Genomic DNA, 14004 nt, shown 5'->3' with positions numbered 1-14004 from the left:
CCAGTGGGCTGCGAGAAACCTTTAGCGGGCAGGGCGTGTGGGGCGCCTAGGAACTCCCCGCTTTCGTTAGAATGCCCCTGGACTCCCCACTCCTTACTTGACGCCCCGCCCTCACGTAGAGCTCTCCAAACGAACTTTCCCTCACGTACACCGGCCCCCACGCCCCGCCCCCTAGAGAACGCCCCACGTGCCCCGCCCATCACGCAAGAGTGCGCCCGTGCACCGCCCGCCACGTTATACCGCCCCACTCGCCACGCCCTCACGTAGAACGCCCCAAACCCCACCCTCACATGGAAAGACCCACAGGTCCAGCCCACCACGTAGAGCGCGGCACTCGCCCCGCCCACACATAGGCCGCCCTCACCTGCCCTGCCCTTATATTAGACCGCCCCACACGCCCCGCCTTCTACGTAAACCGCCCACATATCCCGCCCACCACGTTAGACCTCTGCTCTTACCCTGCCCCCACGTAGAACGCCCTTCACGTAGAACCCACATGTCTCACCCACACGTAGAGCGCGCCACGCCCTCCGCACACACGTAGCAAGACGTCTAACCCCGCCCACTACGTTAGACCGCCCCCGTGCCCCGCCCAACACGTAGAGCGTCCCGCTCGCTCCGCCTGCCCGTAGGACACCCCCCACATCCCACCCCCTACGTAGAACCACCCCCACCCCCTACGTATCCCCTGTCCCGCCCATCACGTAGAGCGCTCCACACGCCCGCCCACCCTTAGAACGTCCTCACATGCTCCTCCCAGCACACTGACCGTCCCGCCCTTCACGAAGAACGCCCCGCTCGCTCCGCCCATACGTAGAACGCCCTCAAACTCCACCCACCACGTAGACCTGTCCATAGCCTGGCCCACAACGTAGACCACGCCACACATCCCGCCCTTCACGCAAAATGTCCCGCTCACCCCGCCCTTCATGTAGAACACCACACCGGTTTCGCCCAACTTTTGGTCACGGTGCTTGCCTCGCCCTCTGCGTGGAAAGGCCGCCCAGGTTGTAGCCTTTCTAGTCCCTGGAATAGACTCGCACCTGGGGCTCCTGCTGCTGCAGTCCCCGCGAGCACTGTCTTTACCACCTCTCCACGGATGGCGTGAACCTCAGTGGAACCAAACTGAGCAATGGAGAGAGGAGAAGGGCTGTGCTGTATAGAATTGGAGGGGCGGGCGGAGGACTCTAGATTACTGTCCGAGTGGGGACAGGTCTAGTGGGAATCCTATGGGGAGCGTGCTCGGCAGCGGGACGGGCATCATGGGATTGCAAACGACGGTGATGTTAGGTTTTTTGGTAACTAAATGGAAATGAGACCGCCAAGGCAAGCGAGGGTCCAAGAACAGATTTTATTGCAGGCACCCTCGGGCGAGGTTCCACGACTCACGGAGGGAAAGAGTGAGTCGGGGAAGTCGCGCCAAGACAAGGTGGCAGGGGGTTTACATAACGTTGTAAGGCAGAACGGTTTCCTATTGGTTGGCTCATATGCAAAGGAAGGATTGCAATTCGGTCAGTCAAAGGTGACTTCCTCCTCTGGGGTTTGAAGGGCATTGGGTCCGGTTGGGTAAGTCCAAAGGAGAGGTCTAAGGGTCTGCGTCAAGCTGTCAGCAGGTCATTGGTCCATTGGCGTCCCAGGTGGAGGTGGTGACAGGAACCTCAGCCATTTGGGGTATCCGCCATCTTGAGGAGTTTCTCTTCCCGCCTGGCCCCAACAGGTGAGAGGCGGGACGCACAGGTTAATCCCAGGCAGGGGTGAAACGGCTATGTGAGGGATGGGGACCTGGATGCACCTTTACGTATGTAATGGCAGGGGCATCTTAGCAGTTGAAAGTCCCCAGTAATAGGTGAAAATAGCCTAGTGGGTCTGGGATAAGTGGGAGTCTGTTTATCCCTCTGCTCCTCACCCGACTCATGGTCTCTCTCTCTCTCTCTCTCACTGTGTCTCTCAAATAAGTAAATAAAATTTTTTTGAAATTTAAAAACCCCACCTTTTTGCACCGAAAATGTCTTAAGGATTCTTTCTTGACTGCCACTTCTGGCCCACATCACAACAGGTGTCAACGGGAGCAAAAGGCCTTCAGAGCACATGTGTTATGTGTAGAAGGGGAACTGGCATACACATGAGCTACTCTTTGTGGTCCCTTGTGCCACACGTGGGTTTTACAGGGTCAAGGGTGGGGGTTTTCAGAGTACCAGATCTGTATCCAAAGGGCTGTGGGCTGGCTCTTGCCAGGCTGAGGCTGCCAAGTCACAGTGCTCTGGGCCTGTGACTCAGGCAGGATGGATGTCTTTAAAATCCACAGGGAAGACTCCTTTCCCCTACACCAGAAACTGTAGGAAGCATCTTCCTGTCATGTCCTTTCAGTGAGTGAGTGCCCTCTACTGAGAAATCTTAACCTTATGCTCACTTCAAAGAAGAAATGTTTGGGCAGCCCCGGTGGCTCAGCGGTTTAGTGCCGCCTTCAGCCCAGGGCCTGATCATGGAGACCCGGGATCAAGTCCCATGTCGGGCTCCCTGCATGGGGCCTGCTTCTCCCTCTGCCTGGGTCTCTGCCTCTCTGTGTCTCTCTCATGAATAAGTAAATAAAATCTTAAAAAAAAAGAAGAAATGTTTATAGGAAGTTGGTTATTTATCATAAAGTATATATTGAAAAGTGCTCACAGCAAAGAGGCAATAAATTGATAAATGACACATAGATATAAAACAGCAATAGTAACATAAAGGGGGCTTTCTACATTCCGCATGAAGTTTTAAAATATGAATTCCAATCAGTCTGTGAAAAGCTAATATATATTTAAATTCATAGCAATACCGTTAAAATATACATTAAAAGGGATATAGTCAAAAATTTACTAGACAAATTAAATTGGAATGCTGGAAATATTCAAATAATTTAAAAAGGAGTCAGAAAAAAACAAAAATAGAGGAAACAATCAGAAAAGTAATAAACTATAGGACATAAATCCTAACAATAATTACATTAAATATAAATATCCTACAAATTTTAGTATTATTTGTTATAGTTCTGTGAAAAATGCTGTTGGTATTCTGATAGAAATTACATTAAATCTGTAGATTGCTTTGTGTAGTATAGACATTTCAATAAAATTTTTTCTTCCAAACCATGAACATGGAGCATCAGTCCATTTGTTTGTATTGATGAGGGAGCAGAAGGCAAGCTGAGGACAAAGCACAAGCTAACACCTCCCTGCCCCCGCCCACTTCCTGCCCCAGGAGGGATGTGTGTGACATTCCTAGGCACTCCTAGCTGCACTAGAACAAAAGAAAGGGAAAAACAAATAGTTAACTGATAGGATCACAGTCCTGCCTGCATGATTCCATGAGTTTGCAACTGTCTTAATGATTGATAAGAAGAAAGCAATCTTCAGAAAACCTATAAACTCGATTTCCTGGAGTCCTAACATCACCCTCCCCTCCATAGGACAGAAAATCTTATATAATCAGCCATTCCTCACAACCCCAGTGCAGCTCTTTGCAACCATGGGTCCTGTCCCTGAGTTTTAATAAAACCACCTTTTTCCACCAAAGATGTCTCAAGAACTCTTTCTTGGCCATAGGCTCCAGAGCCCACAACTCCAAACCACATCATCAGGGTGGAAGAATGTTGTTCCTACATTCCAACAGACTCTCTGGGATCTTTAACAGTACTAAAAATATCAGAGAAACAAACAAGCAAATCAATACATTTGGTGTTTTTGCTAGCACCCCAACATCTGATTCTGTATGCTCTTCTGATTAGAAGTGGGATCTGCTCTTTTCGTGTAACTTGGGTAAATGTGGCTCCTGACTTACAAGTGGACTACACATTCTTGATGAAGTTTTGGAATAGAGGTGAGGTCCGGAGCCAACGACCAAGAAAGAATTTTTGAGACATCTTTGGTGCAAAATGGTGGTTTTATTAAAGCACGAGGACAGGTCCCATGGGCAGGAAAAGCTGCTGCCCTGGGCCTGTAAGGGGTAGCTGATTATATACCTGAGAGTTGGGAGAGGTTTGAGGATAGCTGTACTCTCTAAGGAATTCTGGAAGCAAGATTTCCAGGATGTTGAGGGGGCTAGCTATTGTTGGGAATGAAGAAACCACACACACACACACACACACACACACACACACACACACACACACACACACACGTAAGTAGGATCAGCCCTAATCCAGAGGCAGCCCATCCAGGTGCCTTCCTGAAGTTTTAGCAACAAAAAGCATTCTGTTTGTGTTAAGAAAACCATTTCCCCCCACTCCCTGATTGGAATGTCCCTGAATAGGCTCATGTTGACCTGAGAAATCGATAACCTGAATGCTATGTGACTCCCGCGGTTCTTCTGTCTTTAAGCGGTTTTTTTCTTTTGCCTTTAAAAGATACCTGTAATTGCTAATCGAGGCTCTCTTCCTCCTCAGAGGCGGAGAGCCCGTTTGCGCAAACGTTCAATAAACCCTCTTGCTAGTTGCATCTGCCTGTCTGGGGTCTGAGTCTGGGGCGTCCACCGGGACACGTTGGCACCCGTGAGCCAGGGTCCAACAGAGAAAAGGTCATTTATTACCGTCTAATAAAACCTGAGTCATGAGACCCTTCAGATGTGTATCGGTGGGCCGTGTGCTTTGGAGGATGATTGCCAACACGCATCTTGGGGGTTTAGAGATAAAGGAAATTTCTAAAGGAATTATATGTTACAGGTTCCTGGGGGTCGGGCTAAGATTGCCTTTTGCCCTTAGCAAAGTATGAACATAGAGGCAGTTGAGTCTGTAGAGGAATGTCCCTTTGCCTGTTTCAAGGACTTGTCAATGTGCTGCCCCAAGCTCGTGCCTTGTCCTCAGCTACCCCTGTGTTCCCCCATCACCAGGACCTCAGGATCACAACCTGAGCCAAAGGCAGACATTCAACCACTGAGCCACCCAGGTGTCCCACAGTGTAGGCTTTAAAAAATTTTCTATTTACATAATCTTCACACCCCATGTGAGGCTTGAACTCACAATCTTGAGATCAAGGGTTACATGCTTTTCCGACTGAGCCAGCCAGGTGCCCCAGTTTAAGCTTGTTAAACACAAAAACCCAGCACTGGCTCCAGGCCAAGGCAGCAAACAAGGGCTTAATACCTAACCTAACTGCAGTTTAAACCTTCTCCGGAAATATAAGTCTTAACCTGTCTAATCAGGAATGTTCTGATCAGCAACAATAAGGTAATCTGTTACCCTCTCCATTACCCTCTCCATTGCCCAAAGGAAGGTGAGGTAATCCACCTAAAGACCCCTTGTCCTTCCACTGAAGGGAAGGTGACTTTGCTTGGAACAAGCCTATCTTCTGCTAATAACTTTCTTGACCCACTCTTTTCTCTATAAAACCTTCCATTTTGTACAACTCCTTACAGCTCCCCTCTACTTACTAGGTGGGGTGTTGCCCTGCCCCATGCATGAATCACTTAATAAAGCTACTTAGATCTTCAAACTTGGTTGGAGTTTTGTTTTTTAACAGGCTGCTATGACAGAATATCATAGTGGCTATATAAACAACAGAAATTTATCTCTCATGGTTCTGATGGCTGGGAAGTGCAAGATCAAGGTGCTCACAAGATTCTTTGTCAGGTCAGAGCTTTAGTTCTTCATTCAGAGATGTCAGTCTTCTCACTGCGTCCTCACACAGCAGAAGGGGCAAGGAAGTTCTCTGAGGTCACTTTTGTAAGGGAACTAATCCCATTCATGAGAGGTTCACCCTCATGACCTAATTACCTTCCAAAGCCTCCACTTCCAAATGAATGACATGGGGGATTGCTTTCAACATATGCATTTTGAAAGGACACAAATATTCAGTCTGCAGCATTATGCCCCTGGTCCTCCAAAGTTCATGTCCTTCTCACATGCAAAATACATGCATTCCATCCCAGTAGCTCCCAAAGTCTTAAGTCATTACAACATCAACTCTAAAGTCTAAGTCCAAAGTCTCATCTAAATATCATCAAAATCAGATACGGATGAGACTCAAAAGATGATTCTTGCTGAGGCAAAGTCCTCTTCAGCTGTGAACCTGTGAAACAAGTTATGTGCTTCCAAAACACAATGGTGGGACAGGCATGCGATAGACATTCCCATTCCAAAAGGGAGAACTAGAAAGAAGAAAGTGGTAATGATCCCAAGTAAGTCCCAGATCCAACAGAGCAAACAACAGTAAACTTTAAAGCTGGAGAATAATCCTATGTAGTTCAATGTTCTCCCTCTGGGCCCTTTGGGGGGCAGTGTGACCCCTACAGGGTGCTGCCCACAATAAAGCTCTCTGAGGTGGCCCCACTCATGCAGTTACACCCTTTTTATATACAAAAAGATTTTATTATTCATGAAAGACACAAAGAGAAAGGCAAAGACATAGGTGGGAGGGAGAGAGACATAGAGGGAGAAGTAGGCAGGTCCCTGTGGGGAGCCCAGGGCAGGACTTGATACCAGGATCCCTGGATCATGACCTGAGCCAGAGGGAGATGCTCAACCATTGAACAACCCAGGTGCCCCACAGTCACAGCCTTTGAGACTGCTCGGGGCCACAGGGCCTAGCACTCTGGGGCAGCAATAGCCCTGAGGATCTCTGAATCACCTTCAGGGTCATTCTTCCATAGTCTTGAAGAATAGTGTCTGGCTTCTGTTTGGATGGCTGGTCCATACTAATTTCCTTATCTTTGGCCACACTGTTGATGTTCCTGATTGGATCCAGAATGCTATAACTACATACATAAAAACACTACCAATGTTTTGATTTTTACTTTCAATCATAATGCATATTTTAAAGAACTCAAGAGAATAGAATATGTACCTACTTTTTAACTAAGTTTGTTGCTCTTCCTTCATTCCTGATGTCCCAAGTATCCTTTTGTTATCATTTCCCTTCTATTTGAAAAACTTCCTTTAAGAATGTTAGAGGGTGGGAGACTGGGAGAGAAAAGGTAGCGCATAAGCGCTCTGGTTTTTTTAAAAAATTAAAAAGATTTTATGCATTTATTCACGAGAAACACTTAGAGGCAGAGACATAGAGTGAGACTTAGAGAGAGAAGCAGGTGGGTCCCTGTGGGGAGCCCAGTGCAGGACTCAATCCCGGGACCCCTGGATAGCCACCAGAGCAGCGGGCAGATGCTCAACCACTGAGCCACCCAGGCGCCCCCTCCCCCCCTTTTTAAAATAAAGGTATCAGTCCCATCAGGGGGACTCCATCCTCATGATCTCGTCCAAGCCCAAGCACCTCCTAATACCATCACATTGAGGGTTAGGGTTTCAACACATAAACATTCCATAGCAGCAATCAGTCTGACTGAGGTAAGGCTGCTGGTTGCAGTTTCATTTTCAAAGCCTTTTCAGTACTATTTGGATGTGTCCTATGTGTGTGTCAATCTCTTAGCTCAGAGAAAGCCTTTGGAACAGATCCATGCATGTGCAACTTGTGGGTAAGCAAAACCTCAGTTTTCAAATTGACTTGCTTCACCTTAAGAAGTGTCAGGAAGGGGATTAAGGAGTACAGTTGTCATGATGAGCACTGTGTAATGTGTAGAATGTAGAATTGTTACACTACCTTGTACACTTGAAACTAACACAATACTCTATGTTAAAAATACTGAAATTAAAATTAAAAATACTAATTAAGAAGAAGAAAAAAGTTTCAGGGAACTGTTTTTTTTTTCCTGTTAACTGTGGTAATTCATACCACAAAGTCTCAGAGGAGAACAGAAAACTTGAATATTTCTCAGGCCGGGGTCCCACAGCATCACCCCCACTTCACTCTTGGCAGGGGAGGGGATAGGGGGTGGGGCAAATGAACTCCGACCCTGCTCTATCCAAATGCTTGTGAGGGTTCTGGAGAAAATCCCTCCCCCATGTGCTTTATCTGAGTCTCCACCCTTAGCTCTCTAGCTTTGAAAGTGGCCTGGATAGGGAAGTTGTTTTTCTTTCAAAGAAGGGCGTATAATAATAATTTTTTTTCCCATGCCAGAGTGTAGAGATGAAGCATGAGACCAGATTGATGGGCCCAACACATGAACCACTATATTCTGTGGGGAGGGAATCTCTCAGGGGTAAGGCAGGGTTTTTCCATATCTTCTCTCATAACCCACTCTTGAGATATGGTGCTGAGGACTGTCCCAAGCAATGGGTTGTGACAGTAGCCACAGGGATTGTTGGGGGAATACCTACAGACCTCCTGCTCCTAAGCTTACTCCCATCCATTCTTGGCCAATAGTATTTCATTTATTTGCTTCCTTGGACAACCACACCTTGGGCCCCACTTTGTCCAGGATGCCAACTGTACTACTTGTGTGCAAATGACGTATCTTGTGCATTTTCACTTTTTTTCTAATATAAATATTCTGGCTTTCTAGAATGAAAAAGAAAGAAAGAAGAAAGAAAGAAAGAAAGAAAGAGAAAAAGAAAGAAAGAAAGAAAGAAAGAAAGAAAGAAAGAAAGAAAGAAAGAGGGATCCCTGGGTGGCGCAGCCGTTTGGCGCCTGCCTTTGGCCCAGGGCGCGATCCTGGAGACCTGGGATCGAATCCCACATCGGGCTCCCGGTGCATGGAGCCTGCTTCTCCCTCTGCCTGTGTCTCTGCCTCTCTCTCTCTCTCTCTGTGTGTGACTATCATAAATAAATTTAAAAAATTTAAAAAAAAAGAAGAAAGAAAGAAAGAAAGAAAGAAAGAAAGAAAGAAAGAAAGAAAGAAAGAAAGGTTGCTAAAGCAACTCCCAAAAATCTCCTGAATATCACTGGTAAATTGTCACCCCTTAGAATGGTGTTGATACATTTAGTCACCCCATCCCATTCTCAAAGACTCTGTAGAAGCTCCCAGCAGAAATTTCCCCATGTCAGTATCTTGGACTCTCTTGTTAAAATACTACTGAATCTGGGACGCCTGTGTTGCTCAGAGATTCAGCGTTTGCCATTGGCTCAGAGCGTGACCCCTGGTCCAGGGATGGAGTCCCACATCGGACTCCCTACAGGGAGCCTGCTTATCCCTCTGCCTATGTCTCTGCCTCTCTGTCTCTCATGAATAAATAAATAAAATCTTTAAAAGAAAAACTACCGAATCTGATTTCACTTACATGTGGAATCTAAAAAAGAAAACCAATGAATAAACAAGAGCAACAGAATAGACTCATAAATGGAGAAAACTTATGGTTGCCAGAGAGGAGGAAAGCAGGGGCTGGGTGAAATAGGTGAAAGGAATTAAGAGGTACAAACTTCCAGTTATAAAATAAATAAGTCACAGGGATGAAAAGTACAGCATAGAATTATATACTCAGTTATGTTGTGAAAACTTTGAGTGGTGATGGATGGTAACTACACTTCTTGAGATGAGCATTTTACTTTTTATTTTTTTAAAGATCTCATTTATTTATTCATGAGAGATACAGAGAGAGAGAGAGGCAGAGACACAGGCAGAGGGAGAAGCAGGATCCATGCAGGGAGCCTGAAGTAGGATTTGATCCCAGGACCCGATCCTGGGACTCCAGTGTCACACCCCAAGCTGAAGGCAGATGCTCAACCACTGAGCCACCCAGGCATCCCTCTGATGAACATTTTATAATGTATATTAATTGCCAGATAACTATGTGGTATGCCTGAAACTAATATAACTAATAAAATTATATGTCCACTATACTTCACAAGCCATTCTCACATTTCTGATGCAAACACTATTTGGTCTTAGTTTATTATTCTTACAGTTTATTATTTTAGTATATTTAGCATATAACTTATCATTTTTGTATTTATATTGAAAATGAGATTGATACTGATTTTCCAGTTGGAGGTTCTCTGTCAGTTTTTGCTATCATGATTGCTACCTTTGTAAAGTGAATTTGGAAGAATCCCATCTTTTTCAAAGATTTAAAAAAATTTAGAATGGGAATAATCAATGCCTTGAAAATTTGAGAGAATGGCAATCATACAATAAAAAGAAATAAAAGGCATTCAAATTGGCAAAGAAGAAGTCAAACTCTCCCTCTCTGCAGATGACATGATACCGTACGTAGAAAACCCAAAAGACTCCACACTGAGATTGCTAGAACTCACTCCTACAGCAATTTGGCAGTGTGGCAGGATACAAAATCAATGCCCAGAAATCAGTGGCATTTCTATACATTAACAATGAGACTGAAGAAAGAGAAATTAATGAGTCAATCCCATTTACAATTGCATCCAGAAGCATAAGATACCTAGGAATAAACCTAACCAAAGAGGTAAAGGATCTATACCCTAAAAACTACAGAACACTTCTGAAAGAAATGGAGGAAGATGCAAAGAGATGGAAAAATATTCCATGCTTCTGGATTGGAAGAATTAATATTGTGAAAAGGGCAACGGTACCCAGGGCAATTTACACATTTAATGCAATCCCTATCAAAATACCATGGACTTTCTTCAGAGAGTTGGAACAAATCATCTTAAGATTTGTGTGGAATCAGAAAAGACCCCGAATAGCCAGGGGAATATTGAAGAAGAAAACCAGGGCCGGGGCATCACAATACCAGATTTCAGGTTGTACTACAAAGCTGTGATCATCAAGACAGTGTGGTACTGGCACAAAAACAGACACATAGATCAATGCAACAGAATAGAGAACCCAGAAATGGGCCCTCAACTCTATGGTCAACTAATAGTTGACAAAGCAGGAAGACCATCCACTGGAAAAAGGACAGTCTCTTCAATAAATGGTGCTGGGAAAATTGGACAGCCATGTGCAGAAGAATGAAACTAGACCATTCTCTTAACCCATACACAAAGATAAACTCAAAATGCATGAAAGATCTAAATGTGAGACAAGAATCCATCAAAATCCTAGAGGAGAACACAGGCAACACCCTTTTTGAACTTGGCCACAGCAACTTCTTGCAAGATACATCTATGAAGGCAAGGGAAACAAAAGCAAAAATGAACTATTGGGACTTAATCAAGATAAGAAACTTCTGCACAGCAAATGAAACAGTCAACAAAACTAAGAGACAACCTACAGAATGGGAGAGGATATTTGCAAATGACGTATCTGATGAAGGGCTAGTATCCAAGATCTATAAAGAACTTATTAAACTCAACAGCAAAGAAACAAACAATCCAATCATGAAATGAGACATGAACAGAAATTTCACAGAGGGAGACATAGACATGGCCAACAAGCACATGGGAAAATGCTCCGCATCACTTGCCATCAGGGAAATACAAATCAAAACCACAATGAGATACCACCTCACACCAGTGAGAATGGGGAAAATTAACAGGACAGGAAACCACAAATCTTGGAGAGGATGTGGAGAAAGGGGAACCCTCTTGCACTGTTGGTGGGAATGTGAATTGGTGCAGCCACTCTGGAAACTGTGTGGAGGTTCCTCAAAGAGTTAAAAATAGAACTACCCTACGACCCAGCAATTGCACTGCTGGGGATTTACCCCAAAGATACAGGTCAGGATCTCAGTTTCCTGGGATTGAGCCCCATATCAGGTTCTACACTCAGCAAGGAGTCTACTTGAGAATTCTTTCTCTCCCTCTGCCCCTTTCCTGCTTGTTTTCTCTCTCTAAAACAAACACATCTTTAAAGAAAATAAAATGACATAAACAAATGGAGAGCTATACATGCGCATGTATTGGAAGAATTAATACTGTCAAAATGTTGATACTACCCAGAGCAATCTACAGATTCAATGCAATCACTATAAAAAATAATAGTATTTTTCACGGAATTAGAATAAAGAATCCTAAAATTTGTTTGGAACCACAAAAAAACCCCAAATAGTCAAAGCATCCTTAAGAACAAAGCTGGAGGTATCACAATCTATAACTTCAGGATATAGTGCAAAGCTGCAGTAATCAAAACAGTAAAACAGTATGGTACTGGCACGAATAATAGACACACAGATCAATAGACAGGATAGAGGGAGATCCCTGGGTGGCTCAGTGGTTTAGCGCCTGCTTTTGGCCCAGGGTGCAATCCTGGAGTCCCAGATAGAGTCCCACGTCGGGCTCCTGGCATGGAGCCTGCTTCTCCCTCCTCCTGTGTCTCTGCCTCTCTCTCTCTCTTTCTGTGTGTCTCTCATAAATAAATAAATAAATAAATAAATAAATAAATAAATAAATCTTTAAAAAAATAGACAGGATAGACACATAAACTGGGTAAACTTAGAGGTTATTATGCTGAGTGAAAATAGTCAGACAGGGAAAGACAAATACCATACAATCTTGCTTATGTGTGGAATCTACCAAGCATACGAATAAAAAAACAGAAAAGACACATAAATAAAGAGAACAAATTGGTGGTTGCCAAAGGGAAGGAAGGTGGGGGAATAGGCAAAATAGGTGAAGGGGATTAAGAGGCACAAATTTCCAATTACAAAATAAATAAGTAATGGGGATGAAAGGTACAGCATTGGGAATATAGTCAATAATGCTGTAATAATATTTTATGGTGATACATGGTAACTACACTTACTGTGGTGAATGGAGCTTAATGTATAGAATTTTTTAAAGATTTTATTTATGTGTTCATGAGAGACACAGAGAGGGAGGCAGAGACAGGCAGAGGGAGAAGCAGGCTCCTCACAGGGAGCCCGATGTGGGACTCGATCCTGGGACCCCAGGATCATGACCTGAGCTGAAAGCAGACACTCAACCGCTGAGCCACCTAGGTGTCCCCCTATTCTTCAATTTTAAAAGAAAGGATAACTTCTTCCTTGGAATAAAAAAAAAACACTTTCTATCTCTCACAGCTATGAGTTATGGTGAAGCACATGGCCATGGACACAGCTTTTGCAGGCCCATTCCTCCTCCAGAGTACACAGGATACTGTCCCTTGAAGCAATGGGGACCATGGGTATAATGGAACTAGAATGGGGTTTGGGGCATGTCTGGACACTGTCTCCTGTAGCTTCTTCAGATGTGCCAAGGAAATTGCCCACCTACTCTTACATCAATTTTAAGTATACAAGAACAGTTCTCCCACACCACTCCCCATCTCCACCCCTTGCTGTCAACTGAGGCAAGGTGGAGAACCTAGACATCCAACCCTACCTGGCAATAATGCAATCCTCTTTGCCAACCAGAGCACTGTCAGGGGAGTCCTACTAGAACAGGAGATTTGAATTAAGATCAAGAGTCTCATAACATAATAACTCTGATCTCCAGGATATAATAAAAATCACTTATCTTAGCAAGAACCAGAAAATTTTCAACCTGAAAGAAAAAAGACAATCAAGCAATGCCAACACTGAAATGACACAGATGTTGGAATTATATGACAAAAAACTTTAAAGCAGTCATCATAAAAATGCTTCAATGGGCAATTATAACACATCCAAAACAAATGATTCAGTTGGTCTGGGATGGGCCTGAGATTCTGCATTTCTTTTTTTTTAAGATTTTATTTATTTATTCATGAGAGACACAGAAAGAGAGAGAGGCAGAGACACAGGCAGAGGGAGAAGCAGGCTCCATGCAGGGAGCCTGACACGGGACTCGATCCCGGGTCCCCAGGATCAGGCCCTGGGCCAAAGGTGGCGCTAAACCACTGAGCCACCTGGGCTGCCTGAGATTCTGCATTTCTAAGAGTATCTCAGGTGATACCCATGCTGCTGGTCTATAGACCATCTTGATGTACCAAATCCAGTTGTAAGAGGCCTGGTTACCAGAGTCCAGAAAGGTGAGAATCACTGACTCTCTGCTAGTTAGGATACTACCTTTAGATAACTGGGCTCCCAGAAGCTCAGTGGAAATATGTAGACCAAGAAGACTTGAGCTTGAGTTTAAGGACAATCTAAGAAGGCATGAATCTTATATTTTACAGCCTAGACCTTCTTTTAGCTAGTATATGAAAAACTGTCCTTTATACTGATGACAAGTGGATGACAACAGCCTTTGCTTTTTAGCCACCTCTCAAAGAGAAACTTAGACATGATTTTTATAGATGGTTGAGCAAAAAATGAGCACCTGGACAATCTTAGAAATGATCAATGAAGACCATGTCTAATTCTTCCAT

This window comes from Vulpes vulpes, chromosome X, assembly GCF_048418805.1.
Source record: "Vulpes vulpes isolate BD-2025 chromosome X, VulVul3, whole genome shotgun sequence".
In the NCBI taxonomy this organism is placed as follows: Eukaryota; Metazoa; Chordata; class Mammalia; order Carnivora; family Canidae; genus Vulpes; species Vulpes vulpes.
Note: the sequence above shows the minus strand (reverse complement) of the source record.